The sequence below is a fragment of the Phalaenopsis equestris genome, unplaced genomic scaffold, assembly GCF_001263595.1.
Source record: "Phalaenopsis equestris unplaced genomic scaffold, ASM126359v1 Scaffold000428, whole genome shotgun sequence".
Lineage (NCBI taxonomy): Eukaryota > Viridiplantae > Streptophyta > Magnoliopsida > Asparagales > Orchidaceae > Phalaenopsis > Phalaenopsis equestris.
The window spans coordinates 4136448-4159804 of record NW_018164869.1 but is presented as its reverse complement, the minus strand read 5'-3'; the positions used below and the strand labels follow the sequence as shown (position 1 = coordinate 4159804).

Sequence of the window (23357 nt, the reverse complement as noted above, 5' to 3'; positions counted from 1 at the left end):
TATATATATATATATAACCACTCAAAATTCTATATTTCACTCATCACAAAACTGACCTAATAATTGAAAGTCATTTTAACAAAAAAAAAAATTGATTGGATATTTTTGCAAATTTTTTTTTCTGTTTGGACGGTGGAATTAATTATGTCGGCTAAAAAAGAATGTTTTGATTTGATGGACGGTCAGAATCGAATCACGTGTGATAAAATCGCAAATAATTTTTTTTCTTAAATTAGGTATTTGAAAAGCTGGATTGGCTAGATCCCTTCCCACGTGCCAATAGAGCCAAATTTATACATTTCATTTTAGCAGTCGAACATTCATGTGGTCAGATGCAACTATGCTGTCATGTGATCATATATCTATCTAATTTGTAATTATTTGGCTAAGGTTAAAATAATATATTGTATTTAAAACATTATGAATAATTTAGTTTAATATAAAATGAATGTTGAGCTTCACATGTTTTGTTTTGATTTAGAGAAAAATAAAATTAATATAAAATATGTGGCCCAGATATGATGACGAATGATGGCAGGAGTAGGCCAACGACGAGCAGTGAGCCCAAAGGAGAGAATGGTTGATAGCAGCTGAACGACTGTTGGATGACTAAGGACACTGGTGGCGGGCAAGCGTAGTATTTAGAGTTCGCACAAATCTAATGAATTTCAAATAAATTTAAAGTGAACTAAATAAATGAGCATAGATGAGCCATATCCAAAATGAATATCAAGCCATTATAGCTCTTCAATATCTTGATCAAGAAGTCTTCCATCACACATTAATGTCCTAGGCCCCCTATATTCATAAAAAACATCATGCTTTTGAAATGGAAGTGTTGAAGGGGCAAAAATGTAAATAACATACTTAAAAAGGCAATTTAAAGAAAGGGAAGGAATGGAGTGTAAAAAATAGCAAAAGTGAGAAAGAGGAATCATCTATTACCTTGTGGCTTTCTCCCTTTCTACTTTTGGGGGAATCTTCTTTATTGCAAGTGGGCACATATCATTAATTTCTCAAGGTATGTGGACAAGTGAAAAGGAAAGTGTTCATTTGCTTATAAGGGTTATAACAAGATGCAAATTCTATAGTTGGATTGCAAACAATTGAGATGAAAAAAGTTTCAATGGATTGGTCAGTTTTAATTGAGATCTATGCGTGAAGAAAGTTATTGAAAGGTCATTCACCTATTGAAAGCTATTGCTTGAATGCATGGTCTTAGAAAAAAGCAAATTAATTCTTTTTCTTGTTGCTAGTTAGGAAAAAGAGGAGGCCGGGGATTTTTGATATGATCTCGTTTCTTGGATCTCGATAAACGTTGGGTTGATGAAGTTGATAACTCTGGAAGTTGGTGGGGGAGAATCGAATAAGAGTTATATAAATAGATATCAGTTCGAGGATGGCAATGACTCGAAGAATTAGAATGAGAAAGATGAGGAGAAAACACTAAATTGGAAAGTATCGTACTTTTTTGCCCATTTCTTAATATACCTAAATGGAACAAGAATCTATTTATAGAAGTGCAAGGGTTTCATTAATATTAATTTTTAAAATAACTTCTCTTATTAACATTGTTGTATGACGAATAATTCGCCGCAAAAAAAAACTAATAATTTAACGTATTAGCATTGTATAAAGATCCAAAATATATTCACATAGAAAAATAAAAGAGAAATAGAATGCAAATATAACACGATATTTTTTATGAAAAATCTTAAGAAGGTAAAAAACCACGGGGCATATCCCAGTCAAAATAATCTATTATAAGTTTGTGAATACAAATATGAATTCTCTTATACCACAATCGGGAAAGGGTTACAATATTTCTTCAAATAGTTGGGAGCAGTTGCTACTAGAAGTTATCGGTGGAGATGCGAGGTATGTTGTTGGAGGGTATTCAGGACACCACATTACGATGTAGGGTGTTTTGTTATTCCTCAATGCACATCATTACTTCTAATTGTGCTTTATTACTCCGTAATGTACTTCATTATTCTGCAAAATGCTTTGTTACTCTGCAACATATGTCGCTACTCCACACAATACTTCGTTATTCCGCAATGTACGTTGTTAATCTGCATAGTGCTTCACTACAACGTACCCCGTTGTTAATCTGCATAGCGCTTCACTACAACATACCCCGTTACTCCATAAGGGCCACCAAATGTGAAAAACAGGGGTGCTCGATAGTGCTCAACGGAGGCTGGCGGGCGTTGGTTGATGGTGGTCTGCAATTAGAGCTGCTAACGATCCGATCTTGAGCCGATCCGTACTTGAGCCGAGCCGAGTTCGGCTCAAAATCGGCTCGAAAAAAATTTGATCCAAAATTTTATCTCATAACTCAGCTCATTTACTTCGATTCGAGCCAAAATTCAATTCAATTTTCAAGTGATTAACAAGTTTCAAGCTAAATTCAGAGCCCTACTTGCAGTTTTGTTGGGTCTTTGGTCCAGATCAACTTTGGAAATTGGCTCAATCTCCTTTTCCTCCAAGTCCAGGTCCAGGTTTAGCCCCCCTTTTGATAAAGGGAGTGGGTCAGTATTTATTGATTTTGGGAGTGACATTGTCCATAATACTGCATGAATTCATATCATTTCATCAGACATCTCAGAGTAATTCCTTCGATCAAATGATATTTTTTGAACATGTAAGTGCTTAATGACATTAGAATTAAGTGATTTTAGATTCGTTGAATTCGTCTCATCAAGACGCTCGACTAACTATAAGCTTGTCAAATTGAGTTTCTATTTGACCTTTTAATTAACCACCAAAAGATTGCAAAAAAAATGTTTAATGATTTGAATTGGGCTTGATTAGACTTGGATTAGATCAATTTTGATATTATTAGGTTCGCTCGTCTAGCTGGTCAGTTTGACTATAAGCTTGTTGAAATTTGAGTTTAGAATGATATTTAACTTTAATCAAGACATCTGTAATCACAATAATGCCTCGAGATTCATGCTGAAAGTTAAATTTGTTGATATCACATCAAACCTAATGCAAGAACTAATCAGATGATAATATTATATAACATTTACTTACAATAATTCTTATATATCTATAACATTTAATTTTTTGATATTTCTAATGATACATCTCACAGATCAACAAATTTTGTGGGCTTTGGAGGCCTATATTGGAAGATCAAAATATTTTAAAATTGAGCCCCACTTGCCGAATTGGTTGTGCTAAGCCCACCCACTGAGCTAATGGTCGAGCTAACTCGGGACTAACTGTTGGGGAAGATCATCGTTACACACAAAGCCACTTGTCAATCCGCATTTATGATGCCGCCTAATAGCCACATCACAATCTTTTCATCAAGATAGCGCGGACATGCAGACGCAACAATGCATGAAATATAGTTTATATTTTCTTCTCTCATGCATACAAGTAGGCCAGAGAGGCTCTCGAAAGATCCGCACTTCATGACCTCAAAAAATAGAAATGACTAAACGCACTATAAATCAATATTTAGAAAAAAAAATAGAAAAATAAAGTAAAAGTAGTATTGATGCTTATCAGCCAACAATGTGTTGAGTGCAAGATTCCATAATTTGAATTTAAACCAACCGGGCCTCTGAAGAAGAATATTGAAGATGGAAGAAAGAGCAATTTTAAATTATCAATCTACCGTTGAAGGTTATAATTGTAAATTCTTGAAAGACGTGGTGACATAAACATTATTGAACTTATTATGAGATTATATTAGAATACAAAATTTCCTAAAACATAGATGCAAGCTGATGGATCATGTACAGAACTTAATTAGTTATTTACCTGTATACCAATTATATCCTTACAAATATTAATATAACACTTGAAAATTTTAATTCACACTACAAATCTATAACAATTTTTGGCAGGATATGATTTAGGGTCTATTTGGGACAGTTTTTTACCTACTTTGCTTTTCAGACAGTCACAACAACTTTATTTGGGGAATTATTTTCTTACTGGTTTTTAGAAATTTTTGTGGTAGAAATCTGCATTTTTTAATCTGAGTTGTTAAAGTATAGTGGCTATCAAAAAACTACAATTTGGTTTTTTTAAAATAAAATAAAATTTTAATAGACACCGCAACTTTTTGGAAAGTGATTTATTCTGGAGCTGTTTCACAGCTATTTCCATAAATAATTGCAGTTGTCTCAAATATACCATTAGATGTGGATTGTGGTGTCAAAATTTTTATAGGGGACTGATTGGATATTTTTAAAAATAAATGTATTTTGAAATTGATGATAAATTATAATGTATGTATTTTGATATTGTTGAAAATGTTTGTTTGTGATGCGTGTCGGAATGTCCTCAATGGTAGAGTGATAAATTATCGTCTTAGCATTGCACGAGACTCCAACACACACTCAGATAATTAAAGAGAATTAATTAGAACTAGACATCTCAATTTTATATGAAAATTTCTAAAAAGGATAAAAAATCACGGGGCATTGCTGAGTTGAAATGTTTCACTATGAGTTGTTGATTACAGACAAAACTCCTTATCCCACAGGCGGGAAAGGGTTACACTATTTCTTAGGTTACAACATCGATTCTCAAAAGAACTCGTTGTCTCGGGGAAAGGGAGCGATCTCAGCGGGGATTGACTGTCGAAGCTTTGGTGCACCGTTATTGGGGGGTGGGGGTCTGTACGATATTCGGGATGATGTGTCGCTTTGTAGGTTGCTTTATAATTTCACAATGTCAATAGCGGCTTCTCACGGTGCTTCGTTGCAAGCAAAAGGAGGTAGTCTATAATGGTTAGTGGTGGTTGTCGAGTGGTGGTCGATACTAATCAACAACTGCAGGAGCGGGAGGCGTTTGTCTTATCGTCTGTTCAGGATGCCAAACTTCAACTCCCTATTCTTTAGCCTCTGGTCCCCCTCTTGCTCAAGGCTTAATCCCCTCCTTATGAATGTGGTCTGACTCTATTTATAGAGACCGTGTTGCAAATAAAGTTTAGTCCATTCCTCAAGAGCAGGTTGGTACGAAGCTCGAGATGATGCGTCGCTTTGTAGGTTGCTTTATGATTTCACAATGTCTGTTGCGGCTTCTCACGGTGCTTCCTTGCAAGCAAAAGGAGGCAGTTGATGATGGTTAGTGGTGGCAATCGAGTGGTGGTCGACATTGATCAATAGCTACAAGAGTGTGAGGCGTTTGTCGAATCGTCAGCTCAGGATGTCAGACTTCAACTCCCTATTCTTTAGCCTCTGGTCTCCCTCTTGCTCAAAGCTTAGTCCCATCCTCGAGAGTGGGGTCAGACTCTATAGAGAACATGCTGCAAATAAGAAAGAAATTTGAACCACTCTGATTAAACGACTTGAGGAGATTCCCTTGATTGGATGACGTTCTATAGACATTTAAATGCCTTAATGATGTAAGAATTTAGTAATCTTGGGCTAGTTGGATTCTTCTTGTTGAGACCTGGATGACTTCTAATCAAAATTTAAATATTTTTTGCTTAAAAAGATATCTTGAGATTCATGTCATGTCTTAAGATTCGTGTGAGATGATGAAAATTTGTTGATCGCGTATCAGTTTAGGTTGTAATTAATGAATTGAATATTTATTTGCAATTGTTACAATAGTTTCAAGTATTTTAAAATATGGATGAGGGTAATTGCAAGTAGGCGAGAGTGGGTGACTAGTGATAATGACAGTCGGAGATGATAACAAAATGATAAGTGACACTTAACTTATTATTATGCTTCTCTTTGAAAGCCCAACATTCAACGCCATAGAGCATTGCAGGTCGCTATACAGCGCGTCGCTTCCAGGGGACGCCCTAGCACATACACAATGATCAAATAAAGCTCAAACACATCAATAATGAAAATTAAGATACTGTCACAAATTGACCTATATAAGAATAATAAAATTAGCCAAAAGTTCTACAGTAAACATTCAAATTAATGCAGGCATATAAAAGAAAACATGAAACAAAACTACTCATCATCTCGCTCGTCGTCGTTGTCGTCCTCCTCCTCTATGGCTATCACCAACCACTTGGTCCGACAATCTGCTAAAGCCTTCGCCATGCACACTATAGAGTCCTTAACCCGATGTTGAACTTCTATAATCTTTTCACGCAACTGACCGAGCTCTTTGTTCATTGCAACAATTTGCCCAACACTCCTAATATGGCTGTGAGGAGCTCGAGGAACTCAATAATGGGCCACAGGGATTATGCCCTTCGCATCAAGGCTATAAATCCTCCCATTCTTCTTCCCCTTCACCAGAGTTCTAAGCTCGTGCTCAGATTGTACAGTAGTAGATTGACTACCAGTGCTGCTAGCGAAATTCTGGGTCTGAGTGGCCAAGTGTCTCTCCCAGAGCTGCTCAAAGTCCTCCTACCAAATTACAACTATTGCTTATTTTACACTTCTAATAGTAAGAGTCAAAATAAAGTTAATTTTTTTTTTATACTTACAACAACCTGCCGGGAATGCTGTGAGACCCACTGGTGCGTCCCCGGGCGCCGATGAGTTTGAACGTGTAACTCCACAACAAAGGGCTCATGACTAAACTCCTTTGCCTGTGAAACATATAAAATTGATCAATGCTACAAAATTTCTTCAAAGATTGAATTTTTAAATATTTAAAAGAATCTTAATACCTCCTATAGTGCTCTGTAAGGGGAGATGATCCGCCAATATGGAGCACAACACGCCTGGCCCTCTCAGTCGACCGATTCACTCGATTCGTCTTCCTCTTCCTCTCATAAGCAGGAGAGCCTAGGCTACAACCAACTGACCCAAGATCTCCTCACCGATCCAGGTAGGCTGCTTGAGGACGTGTCTCTAAGGCGATGACTGCCCCAAATCTTGAAGATTCAACAGATATGATAATGGTGCTTTGGGAGTCAGGTGAAGAACCTATGTAGCATAAAAAATAATCCATGTGTTAGCATGTAAAAAAATACAAATTTGATTCATATTACATGATCGTACCATGAACTCCCTGAACCACAAGTCCTGGGTGGTTGTAGGGATCTGCTTTCATAAGAAAAAGGGCTGATCATAGCTACTCATGATAATCTCTGTGATGTAGGTGACGAGCATCTTGTGAGAATTGAATCTGATTAAGAAAAATACAAATAAAAAAATATAAAATAAAGAATAAACATAAAATAATATTAAAAATAACTTATGAGTCCTCCTATGACACTGAATATAATCTCAGGAGGGGAAGGGAACAGGAGTCGAGGGGCTAGGCTTAAGTGGCGTCGAAGTAGGTGGGGCAGTAGATGTGCCAATAGTAGAAGCGGGCGCAACAGGTGGGAGAGTAGGCGTGGAAACAATAGGCAAGGAAGAAGTTGGCCAGGGAGCAGGCGTCACAAGAGGCAGGGCAGTAATGGGTACGGGAGCAGGTGTTAAAGGAGGGTGACAACAGCGAGTGCGGGAGAAGGTGTCACGAAAGGGGTGGCAATAGCAGGTGTGGGAGCAGTTGTCATAAGAGGTGTGGCAGCAGAGGGTGAGGGAGCGGTAACAGAAGTATTAACATGACATTAATACAAAGGAATGTCATTCCTTTGTTTGCAGATGACCACAAGTGTTGCAGGTGTCATGGGGCCTCTGGGTGGTCGATCACCTGCAACACTTGTGGCCATATACAAACAAAGGAATGACATTAATAAGATTAGTATTAGCATGGAAAATAATCATAAACCGAATGAAATAGTGCAATAAATGTAAGACACAAGTAGCAGTTATGTCTAAAAGCAGGAAAAGCAAGAGTAAACAACTATGCCTCAATACATCAAAAGTAAAAGGAAAAAGTAGCAATAGTAACCACTAATCTAAAATTACATACCTTTGTAATTAAGTATCATAAAAAAAATTCATAGTCGAAGATGAACCTAAAATTTCTTCTTCACTCTTAATATCGTCCTCATCCATACCATGTGGAACCTTTTTAAGAATCTCCGTGGTATCCTCTAGCTAAAACATTTTATCTTTTGTGCCACCTTGAATACGAAATCCGCCGCACCTTCCTCTTGGTGAATTGGTTCTATACTACTATACAACTCAATAATTTTTCATGGTTTATTCTTCATAATCACATCCCAATCAGCGTTATCTCTTAATTTACCAGGATATCGAATGTAATAAGCCTGTATTGTTTGGAGTGCCAGAACAAATGGATTAAACTTCGTATATCGTCTATTTATTTTGACTTCACTGATATCATAAGACGTAAGTGTTGTGGTTTCTCGATTTGTAATAAGATGAAACTGCTGACAGTTGAATAAGTTTATAATGTAGCTAGCATTTTTTTTATATTGAAAGTGAATTACTTCATCAAGTACGCCGTAAAAGCTATTCTTGCAAACGGTGCGTGTGTTTCATTTGATAGTGACACCACAATTATGTATTATTCCCTTCACACTAAGAGCTCGTATGAAATCTATAACCATTTACATCCATCTGTACCGCACTAGCTCGGCAAGTTTAGCCTTGTAACATAGATGTATATGCAGATACTATATAAGGTCAAAAAAACCAAGAAGAAATATCCGCTCAAGCTTACATAATTGCATCAAGATGTCTCAACAAGTCAAAATTTAGTGTCCATACACAAAACACTCCAAGGAATATACTGACTTCGATCGAGGGATCAAGCACCCGTTTCGGCAGCGCATGAAATGTAATAGGTAATAAACAATGCAGAAATATATGACAGTCGTGACTCTTCGTGCTAAATCCTTCTCCATTCTCATGTCAAAACATTGACTCAAATTTGAAATATAGCCACTAGAAAAATTCAAAGAATTTACCCACTCTTCGTTGATCTTGTGTAAAATAGTATGCAGCTTTAAGCTTTATTAATTTGCTCCATTTGTCTCCAGAAGCTCTAAGGTTCTCCTTTTGCAAACGTCTTTTAGGTCCATTTTACCATCGATATCCATCAAAGTATTAAAGATGTTATCAATTTTTTTTTTAATATGTATAACATCGAGATTATGTCTAATCAGATTAGTCTTTCAATATAGAAGATCCCAGAATATGCTCCACTTAATCTAATTGTGCGTGACGCTGAAATCAGGAAGATGAGTTGAAATTAACTCCAGTCTCTTGGTGATCTTCGATACTTCACTGATCATCTGTAATATTTTGACTCCAATAATCCTTGGGGGTGGACTTGATAACTCTGTATATGTAGTGCAATCATCTCATAAAGGCTGTTTAGCAGTGTTCAGTAAGTCATAGAACTGTTGCAATTAATTATTTGATGTTTTAGGTTTGTGTTGAACGCTCTCAATAAATTGAGCTTTTTGAGCATCTAAACTATTTCAACATATGTGAAGGAGGGACATAACTTGTTGAGGCACCTCCTTGATTGAACTGAACTTCTGGTCCTTGCTCGCCATGTGCAGTCCGATACTAATAATTAGGCTTGAATTCCTTGTGGTAAAGATACAACTTAACTTCTTTAGGTCACAATCACATCTGAATTTTGTGCTTCGCACAAAGACACCAAAACTTACCCTTTAAACGATAGATGGGCAGCTGTGATGTCACCTGCACGAATTCTTCAATATCATTTAAGAACTCATCAGTGAATCCTTTTTGTCATGGATAAAATCTTTCATACATTCAAGCTATCAAATTATGAATATCCATCTGCATCATATATACAACTTTACAGATTAGTACAAATAGATATCACACATAAATAATTTAATAATAAACATCCACTCTCTTATACATTGTATCTTCTTCACAGTTTCACACACACACATTACAAACAACCAACCTACAAACTGGTAAGAGAGTAACTAACACCCAATAAATATTTTGGTGAATTTGAAATTAATTGATCGTGGACTTGTTGGATTCATCTCTTTAAGACACTTCTTTTAACCATACAACAACACAACAATGTATCAATGGATATAAACTCCATAGTCATGCCATGTTCTGTAGCACATTTATACAATGGTAACCCAGATAACAAGAAAATGTGGTATTATAATATCTATACAACAACAACAACAAGCCTTTATCCCAATAAGTGGGATCAACTACATAATCTCTTTTCTCTATTGACTCATTTTGAGTGTCATATTTTTATTTTCATTTAATTCTTATATAATAAGAACATTTTCTTATACAACATGTCCAAGTCCTTTTAAATCTATCTCTACCTTTCTTTAAGAAAGTCAAATTTATTACATCTACTCTTTTAACTGGATCATCAAATGGTCGATGTTTACTGTGATCAAACATCTAAGATGACTCTCTTCAATTTTGTCTGCCACTGGAGCTATACTAAAATTTTCATGGATTCATATTCATTTCGCATTTTGTCTCTAAGTTTCAAGCCACTCATCCAACTAAGCATTTTTATCTCCGCAACACTTAAATTAGTTTTATGCTTCTCTTTTATAGGCCAACATTCAACGTCATAAAACCTTGCTTGCAGGTTTCACCACCATCTAATAATATTTTCTTTTAAATCTAAGCGGTTCTTTTCTATCACACAATAGGCTCGATGCTTGCTTCAACTTTAGCCATTCAACTTGCATTCTACCAATAATATACCCATCTATATCACCATCACTTTGAACAATAGACTCAAGAAATTTAAAACGTTCACTCATTCTAATGATTTAATAACCTACAACACTGCCATTAGATCTACTACAACTAAAATTTTAATCAATGCCTTCAAATTTTGATCTACTCAAACGAAAGCCTTTAGTCGATAATGTAGACCATCTATAAACATTGTAAGAGAGAAAAAGAAAACCTCAAATCCCATAACAAAGCCAAGGATGAACACAAGAATAGGCGAATATCACGAATTCATCCGCCAAATGATCAAGAAATCCATCCATAACTCACACAATAAAACAAATAAGAAAACTTTGCCATTAGATTAAAAGAGAGGAAAAAGATCATGCTTACAGCTTGAATGGTTGAGGGAGAAAGGGAGATGTGTTTGGCTATCAAGAGAGGGAGCAAGAGCGAGCTGCGGGGGCGTGAGGGCCATCAACAACGGTAAGGGGGGCGAAGACGGCGAGATGCCAGCAACCGACAACCAGTGACGGTGAAGTAATGGGAAGAATGTTTGGCTGACGTGAGAGGGAGCGGGAGCGAGAGCTGTGTGCGAAGAAAAGAATGAATCATAAGGGCGCGAGATGACAATTTTAGGTCTTGTGCGTCGACTTTTCTATCTCCTCTGCATTGAATTTTTTCAAACGAGATGACAATTTTAGGTCTTGTGCGTCAACTTTTCTGTCACCTTTGCATTGGATTTTTTCGACGCTTTTAAATGATTATTTTGTGTCAATTTTTTTGACACAAATCAATTTTAAAAACTGGTGCAACATAACACTAAATTTCACTGCCTCTGAGTGCTCATTTGTATTGAATTATTAGAGGCAAATCCGATGTAAATTTCACCGCAAATAACACCAAATATTTTCCACCAAAAAATGATCGGGGCTCTGGAGCAAATAGCCATGTCAAACTAATTATTACTTTTCCTATAGTTATAGGAAGTATCCATGCATTTCAATGTTAATTCACAATTTAATGAAAATTATTTGTTAACTTGATATCAATCAATCATCAAACGTGAAACATTTAAATAATAGATTGAATCATATTTATTTTAGGGTATTTGTTTCACACTACTTTTTATTTGTTGTAAATTAAAATTTCTATAGAATATAATAATCTCACCATGCCTGCAAATTTTTCTATTTTCCATATATATTATCCCACTAAAATAAAACTAGTATATATATAAATATATATAAAGGTGACAGATGAAGTATATTAATTCAATATATATATATATAAAGGCTTATCACGAAAAAATATTACATCAGGACTCCGCATGTAGGGTTACATGCGGAGTCTAATGAAATTACGTCATGCAGAAAAAAAAAATCTGCCCTATATCACAAGAGAATATTCCTCTCGTGTTATTGATGTGTTATTGTGTATTATTCTGTATTATTCAGGTGTTATTGTATCAGGTGTTATTGTATATTATTCAAGTATTATTGATGTGTTATTGTGTTATTATAACAACGGAAATATTCCCATAACACAATAACATCTGAATAACATACAATAACATCTGAACAACACGGAATAACACGAGGGAAATATTTCTTGTGTTACCCGGCCGATCACCTTGACGGCGTAATTTTGTTGGACTCCGCACGTAACTCTATGTGCGGAGTCCTGATGTAATATTTTTTCGCCTATCACAACTCTCAATTCAATACGAACAACTTCAAAAGCATCACTTCCTAATCCTTTTATCTTCTTTTCTTAACTGCAAGAGAGAAATATTACATAAAAATGTAATAATACAAAATATATTAGAACTACAAAAACAATAAAATATTTAATACTACTGACCTTTAAATTAATTATGTATCAGGGCGATATAGACTGATCTGTAATAGAACGAGCTCTTCCTTGGCATCTCATGCACCTCTTTTTCGTTGACCTTTCGACCTTGAAGCACACCCAATTACTCACACAAAAAGTCAACCAAAAGTTCTTCTTGCAGATTTGAATTTCATATTTATAGAATAAAGCGATTTCTGTAATAGTAATGTTGTTCCTTATTATACTTTATTTATTTATTTATTATAAATAATTATTTTTTATAAGATGAAACATGTAATGCTGAGAATGCTTGGGTGGATGAGCGACTTGACACTTACACACAAAATGCTAAATGAGTATATTCGTGATAGGGTTGGTGCAACTACAATGACGAATAAGATTAGAGTTTTAAATTGTTTGGTCACATTAAGCATCAACCATCTGATGATTCAGTTAAGAGAGCAGATGTTTTAGATTCAACATATGTTAAGAAAGACAGAGGTATACCTAAAAGACTTGGAAAGTGAGATTTATAGACATTATTGTCGAATAGTTAAGATTATTAGTTAAATCCATGATTTAAAAAACTGGCTTCTTCCAGGTCGAACGGACAACGAAGAACAGGCTGATGAGCTTTGAGGAATACTCCTGAGAAAAAGGCAAGGCTAAAAAATTAATTAGCAGAATGAAAGGGCATATATATAAAATATAAAACATTAATGGAGTATATATGTACCTTTAAACATTCCATGGCCATAGCCGCAAGCAGTGCAAATGCGTTGCATGGGAAGAAGCTGTACTTCATATATAAGCTTGAGCCACTCCAACTACCAGCACTCAAGATTTTGACTTGCAGTTGAGTTTTCTCGCGCTTTCCTAACGAACTACCTAGCTGGTCCAGAACGAATAGAAAAAAAACATAATAAGTGATATAAAAAATTGTTTATTAAAAAGAAAAAAAAAAGATGACCTAAATTCATTATTAGGTGTAGGGTGTGTGTACGACTGGTTGTACTTTTTCGTGGAGCTGGTTGTATTGTGGTGTTATTTTATCACACCATCAGTCCATTACTACAATACCACCGCCGATACCATCAAAAATATAATAATCCGCATCTATCTCATTTAGACGTAATAATTTTTCGTATTTGGGGGGCAACGGTAGTGCGCTGTAACTTTTGGTGTTTGGTAAAATTGAATTTTGTCTGTTTTTTTTTTTTGCGAAAAAGTAGCAATGAGAAGTTCTGTTTTGCATCATTATCTCGCTATGTTTCGTGGCTGCATGAAAGCTACAATCTGACTTCTATGAAAAAAAAAAAAAAAGTAATAACCACCTGACTTTGTTAAATAGCAATTTCTTCTGCAGCAGCTTCAAAATTTAAATGAGAATAATTTCCGAAAATTTTTACAAGTATTGGTCAGGTATAATAAATGGCCCTTTCAAATGACTAGAGGAAAAAAAGCTAAAAACAATATTATATATATGATTTATGAGAGGAGATATCTTAACTTTTATATTTCTGAATGGCCATTGAGCAATAAGTGCAGGATACTATTTAATGCTGGATGTTCAAAGTTGGGCATTAGGAGGCAAGCAATATAAGGTTTGGTCAAATGCTAGACTTCAGTAAGATATATGTTACCATTATAATGTGATCATTTTGAATAAAAAAAAATATAAATAATGCATTATAATATCATTTTAGCATAGAAAACGAATTATCATATATTTATTTTATAATATGAAAGTATTCGATTTGATTCATTTTAATTAGGGGATTTTATTTACATAGCCCACGGTTCTTATGTATTTACATATATATATAATACTTATACTTTCACATTTACAACATAAGTCTCAAATCTTTAATATCACGTAAAAAATAATAATATTATTATTTTTTAAAAAGTGAAATACATATTTTCATGCATATGTTAAAACGGCAAAGTAATATATACGTAAATATGAAAGTTTCGATGCGAGATATATACATGCAAAAGCATCGCGTGCTTCCTATATAAATATTGCCTCTAGTTTTTCTATACTCTTTTATTTTTCACTATATTTCTTTATTTTTTTTTAAATAATTAATGACACCGAATTACGGCTTAAATAATTTATAGTATTTTAATAAATTAAATTAGTTAATGATGACATTTTAGAAAAATTACCCATATGACAATTACTTTATGTTTTATGAAAAAAACATGAAAAACGTTTAATGTATTTTTTCACACATGGCTAAATGACTACTATTAGGGTTGTCAGTTTGGCTCGTTGTTCGTGAACAGCTCGTGTTCGGCTCGTTAAGCAGCACATGTTCGACTCGTTCGTTAAGCCTAACGAGCCGAACACGAACAAACTTTTAAGCTCGAAGAAAAAAAAATTATATAACTTTTTATATAACAATATATTACATATATTATTTATATAATATTATATTATATATATTTATGTCTAAGTTTAAATCATAACACATCATGTGACAATGTGGTTAGTGTCTTCTTTTGTATAGATTTGATCCAGGTTTGAATCTCACACTTTACATCTTATTTTCTCAATCTTAGTTTAATGAGCCAATTTCGAGCCGAACACAAGCCAAACACGAACACGAATATAAAAATTGAGCCGAACACGAACACACTGTTCACGAGCCGATTTCGAACATGAGCCGATTTCGAACACGAGCTATTTCGAACGAGCCAAACACGAGCCAAGCCTGAGCTCGCACAAGCTCGGCTCGTTTACATCCCTAATTACTATACTCTAGACCATTCCACGTTTTTCAGCATGCATGATTTGCATGAATATAATTTGAGGGCTATTAACCAATATAAAAATCGGCCATGATAGAGATTTTTAGTAGATATTAAATGATATTTTTGTTAATATTTTAATTGTTAAATGGGTCTCAGATGTAATAAAGCATTTTCATAAGAGCTTTGAGAAATTGGTGCAAGGTAAGAAGGAGGAGAAGGGAACAAAGACAATGATGGGTGAGTTCTTGAATTAATGACCAATGTTTAGGAGGATTTTCTTTTTCCCATGAAAAGTTTTTATGATTGGTTTTATGATTCATGAGATGGTCATGATGAATAAGGTATTTCTTAATCTTAATCTTTTATTTAAGTGAAGTAACATGCTGTTTATTTAAAGATGTGTAGAGCACAAACTAAATATTAATTTATATAGATGTTTTGATATGATAATGCAAGACTTTTTGGCATTCTTTATCATCTATATTTTAATTTTTTGTATATTTAAATGCGTAAGAATGGAAAGCTATGGGCATATCCATAAATAGTATGGTATGATTTATATAAATAATAAATTAATGAGCATGTGATAGAACATGTATGCAACTTACTTTTGAAATAGGGTTTGGTAATGAAATAGGGACCTCATAATATGATTCTTTCGATGGAAAATATCAAAAAAACACAATGTTGGCACTTTTAATTCAACCTTTATGAGTATAACATAAGGAAAAAAAAAAAAAAAGAAAGAATTGACATTGGAGGAAAAATTAGCTAAAAATGACGGCTTTTACACGCCAAAAAAAGTATTCTAATTGCCGACAGCTTTGCAGTTGTTTCTTACTTTAGTTATTTGTGATAACATAGCTATAACATATACTGTCTCTTATCAATAGTATATTTTTTCTAACGATACTTAGTTATAACTGACAGAATAATTGGTTGATTATAAGCAAATATTGACTGATTGCTATAGTTTGTCGCTTATCTTAGAACCCACTATCTAGCGGGATTATAACATATGCATTTTATTATTAAGCGACGAGAACAACCGTCGGCAATATTTTAAATAACTGATGCAATAAAAGTTGTTGATAAGCCATCAAAACTAATCCTATATCCCGTCTGAAATCACCTCTCTCCCGGTCTTGCTCTAATCTCACCTCCCGACCCTCATCCTTTCTACCCGAAGCCTTCGCCTCTCCCCAAAACTCTCGCTTGTCCCATTCTATTTCATCAAAAACCATCGTTTTCGTCCCCCAAACCCTTGTGATACAATCAGAAAAGGAACTAGCTGGCAATGCAGCAGCGAGATCACGACTTATAGTGACAGGAAACTCCCATTTTTCCCCTCCTTCCGCTCCTCCGCTACTCGAAACGGCCAAGGAAGGCAACTTGTTATCTTCATTTTTTGTTTTTATTTTCGTTTGCGTTGAAAAATTTGTTTAGGTTTTAGGGTTTAACAACTATGAGGTTTATCAAATATTTTACTTTTTCAGTTGGATTACAGTTCTGTTTGGCGCAGCTGCAGCTTTCCAGCTTTTCAGCTTCAACTGCGCTGCCCCAGGAAGCTGCTGCGGGAAAGCTGACTGGTTGTTTGTTGCAGAGCTATGGGGTAGCTGTTTCTGGAAAAATGACAATTTTTTTTCCTTTTTAGTTAAACGGTTTGGAACAGAGCAATGACAATCTTATATATGATACAACAGAAACAAAAATTATAACAAATTTTAACACTACAGCATGCCAAATGACTATACGAACTGTCTCATTTGTTAGTTACCAAATTCTAATGATGGAATGTTGTTTTAAGTTCTATTTCTTTTTGGTTTTCCACTCGATATTGTGCTAATATCTACTCTTCTAGATAGTATTGTTTGAATGTCTCTATTAACATGATATTTATGATATATTTCTTGATCTTTGCCTAGGTTTATAAATCTATGCTATTCACATCTATTTATTCTCTACCATACCAAGAAAATGCGTGTGGCCGGATCACTTCAATATTCATGTGGAGTCAAGGAAATTTTTTTATTCGAATCAATTCAACAGCTATTTTGCAAACAACCTTCAATGAACTCAACTTGCTAAAAACTGGAGTCAAGGAAATCCTTTTAATCGAAGAATCTGCATCTGATTTCCCAATGAATTACTATAACTAGAGTTCAAATGAGTTTCTTCTCAAGATCAAAACTCAGAAAGTAAACCTTTATGATTCTTTCGGCAGGAGATCCAGGCAAAAATGGCAAATAGAGCTATTGCAATATCAGCAAGCGCGGACAAGATGATGATAATGATCAGCTCCTTGTCCATATGGTTTTGTTAAGAGTTCATAACTGTCTGCCTTAGAACAAACTCGAGTGAAAATACAATAGAATTTATTATAAATGACATGAATGAATCAAAGATCGAGTGAAAATAACAGCTCAGAAATTACAAAATCTTTTTTTTTTTCAAAACAAAATCCCTAATTTAGCAAAAACTGAGAACATTTATAAATGGGAAGAAGAAAAAGAGAACGACGACTTTTGTGGGTCTTAACTCTCTCTTGTCTGCTCCCTTGCCACCGTGAGCCACCCAACCCTCTCCGACGAGATCCGACATGAGGCCCAGTCCAAGCCGCTAGCTTTCGACGACTGCCGCGATGCATCCGCGATGCATACTGCCCCATCTCATCGGTGAAGATCAGAGAGCAGAAGGATCCGAAAACCGATCATCTCCGCCGAGCTGTTAATCCTTGCTTCTCTTCTAGAGGGTACGCGTGTTGAAATATAAACTTGTTTTAGTTGTTTAAATAAAGCTTAATTTCTATAAGCTTATTCTAGAATATGTGGTAGGTATGAAATTATTGTGTAGTAGGTGTGGTAGGTGTGGTAGGTGTTGAATTATTGTGTGGTAGGTGTGGAATTATTTGTAACCATTGGATTGTAATTGTGGTGGCACAATCCTAGCCATTAATTTAGGAGGTGCCACTAGTATAAATAGGGGTGGAGTATCAAGCTTTGTATCAAGCCAAGTAAAGGTGATAAATAAGAGTGAAACTTCTTCCATAAGTTGTGTTTTTAGCCTTTGTCATTTCCTAAAAGCTTTTCCATTCCAACAAAGGGTAATACTTACGCGAACGAACGATGGCCACGGAGTCGATCCCGAGGTCTGCTTTTTCATTAAAATGTCGCGATGTGTTGTGGCCGCTGCCTCAAACACGCAAAAATGTGTCCGCGTGTCGCGCCGCGCCTCCGCAGCTCCCCCAAATGAGCTCTGCATCTTGGGTTGTGAATTGAGCTCGAATATCGTTAATCGCTCGAAGGTTGATCCCCAACCATAACGGGCACTCACGTGTCCGACGTATATTGCCAAACTGGCGGCATAGACGATCGCTCGCCTTGTGCGCAAAGCTTTTGCGGATGTGTGCCTTCTCCTCAAGGGGATCGGGACCATTCTTTCTGTAAATTGGATTAGAAGTTTTTAGATTCATAAAAACAAATACACCATTGTAATCACTGTGTTCAGGGTTAACATAAACTCCCAAAACCATATATCCCGAATTATATAATGTCAAAAGATTTAAAAGAAAGTTGAGGTATTAAGTATATAAATATGTAAGAATTATGTGGTATGACAGTAGATGCCCCATAAACAAAACTCTTCAGATATGCTACTCAATTCTCTTTATCACAATAAATCTTCAAGCCTTTAAATTTCTTAAAAATGTGCTTACTTTGTTTTTCTAGTTATTTCTATTACATTAATTTCAAAATAAATTCAACAATTAATTAAAGGTCAAGCTTAGCCAATATTGATAAAATAGGTCTTAAATATTTGGGTTAAAGAAATTTTTGGATGATAATTTTAGGAGGTAACCTATATTGCACATTTCTACTATTTGATCAAGAAAGAACATAAAATGTACATCAAATTACACAAGTCAATCAAAAAGATAAGTTTGCAAATTTATAATTGGAAATTTGAGTTTTAGTCATATTTTTTAAAGTATATATATTAAAATACAATTTTTTTTTTTTTCGTGAAAACATTCAATTCATCCCTTTTCCAAAAAAAAAAAAAAAAACTAATAAATAGATAAATCATATCAAGAAGGAGGGAAAATATTGGGTGGTGATAATTGCACGAGTGCCGACAGTGGCTCGTATGTGGCAATGTCGTTGTGGATTGCATAGCAGCCCGTTTGGGACGTTGTCCAGATGTGTGGTCTCCACACCTAATATTTTCTCCAGAATAGGAGTTTGGAACATGCATGATCTTATTTATGAACTTATGATAATGCTTAAGCATATCGAGACAAATAATTGACACGTTCAAAGTAATAGCTTATTATGATATAATATTGAATCAGAAGTTAATATTTTTTCAAGAACTAATGGTGTTTAATTACTTAATTACTTGATTACTTCTTCAATTCTCCCAATACCGAATGATATATTAAAGCCGTGTATTGGACTTGAACATCATTAATCACAGGAAAATTGGTTCGGCTTTTTGTTTAGATCAAAGTAAACGAGCTGAGCTATGAACCAAAATTTTTTGATAAAATTCTTTTCAAGTTGATTTCGTGTCATACACAGATCGACACAAATTGGCTCGAGATATGCTCGGGATTATTTTAATTTATAAAAAATTATATATAATATTAAATATAATCAAATATAATGAGCTATGAGCCGATTTTGAGACGAAATAGATTTAAATAACTCAAATTGAGTTCGATCCGGATCGAGCTGATTCCAACCTGGAACAGATTAAAAAAGCTCAAATTTGAGCCAACTCGTTTCAATTTCGAGCTGGATCAAGCTTAATTCAATTTTAAGCTTACCTAGATCGAAATCAAACATAACAAGCCTCGAGCCAATTTTGATCCGAACTGAATGCATTCAAGCCATTTTAATGTTGGCTCCAGCTCAAAATTGGCTAGTTAACAGCTCTCCAGGCTATACATTATCTTTTAAATTTGTTTATTTACCATTTCTGACCGCCAATCTCATCCGACTTTAAGAAAACCATTAGTCTTAATATAGCTTTTAAACATGTTTTTATAAAAGCAAATGCATACTCACAGAGAGAGAGTGAGAGGAGAATATCAAAGTTCTTGATGCTGTGTCTTGGAGTTATCTATACAAGAGTCCTTTATAAACCATATTTAGGCCTGCATTTCAATGGTTTTCATCTTAAATGAGGCTTCTGGCTAGTTTGGCTGACTCCTCTTTAACTTTTCCTTAGAAAAATTGTATATTTACACTATCAACATAAGCAAAATTTTGTCTCATATGATTAGAGCTTCTCAGATTTTATTTTCAACAATCACTTCAGTCTTTTGGTCTCGTATTTACAACTTGTCACTATGGATTCTACAATTTTAAACTATAAACATGTTATAGTGGGAAGATCAGTGGCTGATAAAAAATCAAAACGGGATTAGCAAAGTTCTTATAAATATACTTAGAGCTTATATGTCAAAGCGGGTACTTCGTCCAGCCCACGTCCATCTTTGTTTGATTTATTTAAAATTGATCCATTATAAATTTTAATTAACTCATAAATTGTATCTATTATAAAATAAGTTCAGCAAACTTAACATGTACTCTGGTACTCTGCATGCAGCTCTCACTGTTTTCAGCACCGCATAATTTCTCCATGTGAAGCCCTCTTCTTCTTCAGCAAATTCCATGCTTTCACCGCCCCAGCGCACAGTTCTAAACAGTAATAATTTAATCCTCACTCTTCTTCACAAATACTAAACAAATCAACAATGCCATCAATATCTGCTCCTCTCAATGTATCCATTCAGCATTCCACTCTGCTCACTATTTGCTCTCATCCAACAGAAGAAGAGATAAAAAGGTTCTGATCAACACAGCTAATCTTTTCTGTCTCCCTCTCTTTATGCAATTCAATCATTGCCACCTTTGACCTTTTGTTTTCTCTTACCAAAGATCTTTGCTTTGTTAGGTTAATTGAGAGCTGGTTGGCTAGCTCTATGCCATGACCTAAGAAATTTAAAAAGATATATTGTGATAAAAAAGAAAAAAAAAATAATATGCATGTTTCTCACTTCATGATCATATATATAATGTTGTGAAATTTAGGGCGAAGAAAAACACAGAATCGACACAAAATCAGAGAAGAACACAAAGATTTAATGAGGTTCGACAAGATGCATACATCATCAGGAGCAAGCTGCGAACTCCCCCTCAAAATTTCACAACATATAATGATGCTTGTGAATGTGCATATGAATCAAAGTAATAATAATAATAATAGCACGATGAGCTTATAAAAATTTATATGCATACAACATAATATTTTGTATTTATGCAATTAATATCTAATGTCATATTTACATGCATAATACTCGCAACTAATATTACATCAAAGATGGCACTATTATTAACTTTTTTTCAGATATAGATGTAATTATCAAACTAATATGAGATTTAAGAAAACGTAAGAAATTTTTTATTTGCATTGCGTGTAAATTACATTACTTAACTACAATGATAAAGAAGAGTGATTTACATGTGTTAAAAATGTTGGTGATATAAAATAGTCATGAAATTTTTGTTATATTTATGACTTTTATTTAGTGAGTATAGTATAATTAATTTGTTTCTTTTTTGGGGCTTTCACATAATTCTCCTTTATATAAAGGATATAAGGACCGCGTGAGAGTTATATGGTGAAAAGTCTTGTGTTATAATCTCAAGCCGTCTTTTGTTTCTCCCATCCGGTGCCAGTAAAATCTTTATTTAGGTCAATCAATTTAACGTCGAATCATGTAAATCTTTTGCGTTTGATTGTTGTATGAAATTCCATACTTCCGCATTGTTTTTACATAACAGTTGGTATCCGAGCATGTAATTTAGGTTTGGGAATTGAAGATAAAAGATAGGATAGTGTGTCTCTGGCATCAAAGACAAAAAAACTGTGTTGACGGTGTTTTTTGCAGCATGTGGTCGACATGCTTTATCGACAAATTTTGAGATTTGGCGGCTGTTTCGGTGGCTTGGGCGAGAAAATCAGCGAGTCCGAGGAGGGATCGCTGCAGCAGGGAGGCTTCAGTCGGTCCGGCGGTGCCTGACGGCAGTTCAGGCCAGGTCCAGCGATGGTTGCGGAGGAACCGCAGAAGGGAAGCTTGGCAAAACTGGAAAGCATCAGTTGGAGATTTCAAGGGGATGCATTAAACAGAAAACAGGAAGGAATGTTCCCTTATTTCTTTACAATTGCTTAAGCATTTTGGAAAGTTTATTGGAAAGACTTTTACAAAAAAAAATTGAAGGAAATTTCTTTTAAAGAATGTTTCTTTTTTCTGAAAAAAGAAAAGAAAAAAAAGGAAGTTTCAGAATTTTTTTTTAGATATTTAACTTTTTCAGGTAATTTTTTTAATTTGTTTTTTTAATGATTTTTTGCCAGGGGGATTTTCTTTTTGAGAAATGAAATTCTAACAGTTGCAGAAATAGATGATAATAAGATGTCATATTCTTTAACATCCGTTATAGCGGTGGAAATGTCGATTTATTAGGTGGTTACGCATCCCGACAAAATTGATATGATGAAATTTGATGTCAAAGAGAATTTTGGCATGTGGCGATGCGGGTGATGAACACACTGTGTTATCTGAATTTGAAGAAAATCCTAGATAATGAGGAATGTTCTGAAGAGATGTCAGAGAGAGATTTGTTGAAGATGAATCAAAGTACTTGTGGCTTGATCCGAAATTGCTTGACCTAAGAAATCAAATATGAGGTGAAAATGGAAAATTCTGTAGAAAATTTGTAGATGATGCTAGAGAACAAATATCTCATGAAGAGCGTGGAGAACCGTTTCCATATGAAGCGTCTACTCTGCAGATTTCAAATAAGACTGAGGGTTCTATTAATGAGCATTTGAATGATTTTACAAAACTGTTGATAGATTTTTAAATTTTGGATGAGAAAGTTAGAAATGAAGATAAGACGCTTCTTTTATTGAATTCACTTACTAATGATTACGAAAACTTCACTATGATCTTTCATGGGAAAGAAGCCTTGAATTATGGCAAAGTGACCACAACATTGTTGAATCATGTGTTTCGTTAAGGGGACAAGAAGTAAAAAAAAAACGGAATCAGTTGAGGCACTTACACTCCAACGTGAGTGGTATGAGAAGAAGAAGAATTGGTTAAAGAAAGGTGGCATCGGCGACAAAAGGCGTGCAAATCTCGATGGCGCAGTCTTGTGAAAACTCAATGTGCTTACT

The 23357-nt window shown here is 34.8% G+C and overlaps 1 long non-coding RNA gene across 2 annotated transcripts; it reads right to left on the bottom strand.

Moving 5' to 3' along the window:
* Positions 1–5820: 5820 nt before the first annotated feature.
* Positions 5821–13157, bottom strand: LOC110027607. 2 transcript variants are annotated; one of them, XR_002294360.1, is made up of 7 exons: positions 13087–13157; positions 12858–12998; positions 12378–12476; positions 6948–7074; positions 6614–6872; positions 6428–6532; positions 5821–6347 (listed from the first exon to the last, which is right to left on the bottom strand). It is a non-coding gene; the product is annotated as an uncharacterized LOC110027607 (long non-coding RNA). The 2 variants fall into 2 exon arrangements; XR_002294359.1 differs by having other exon boundaries at positions 12378–12998.
* Positions 13158–23357: the final 10200 nt, after the last annotated feature.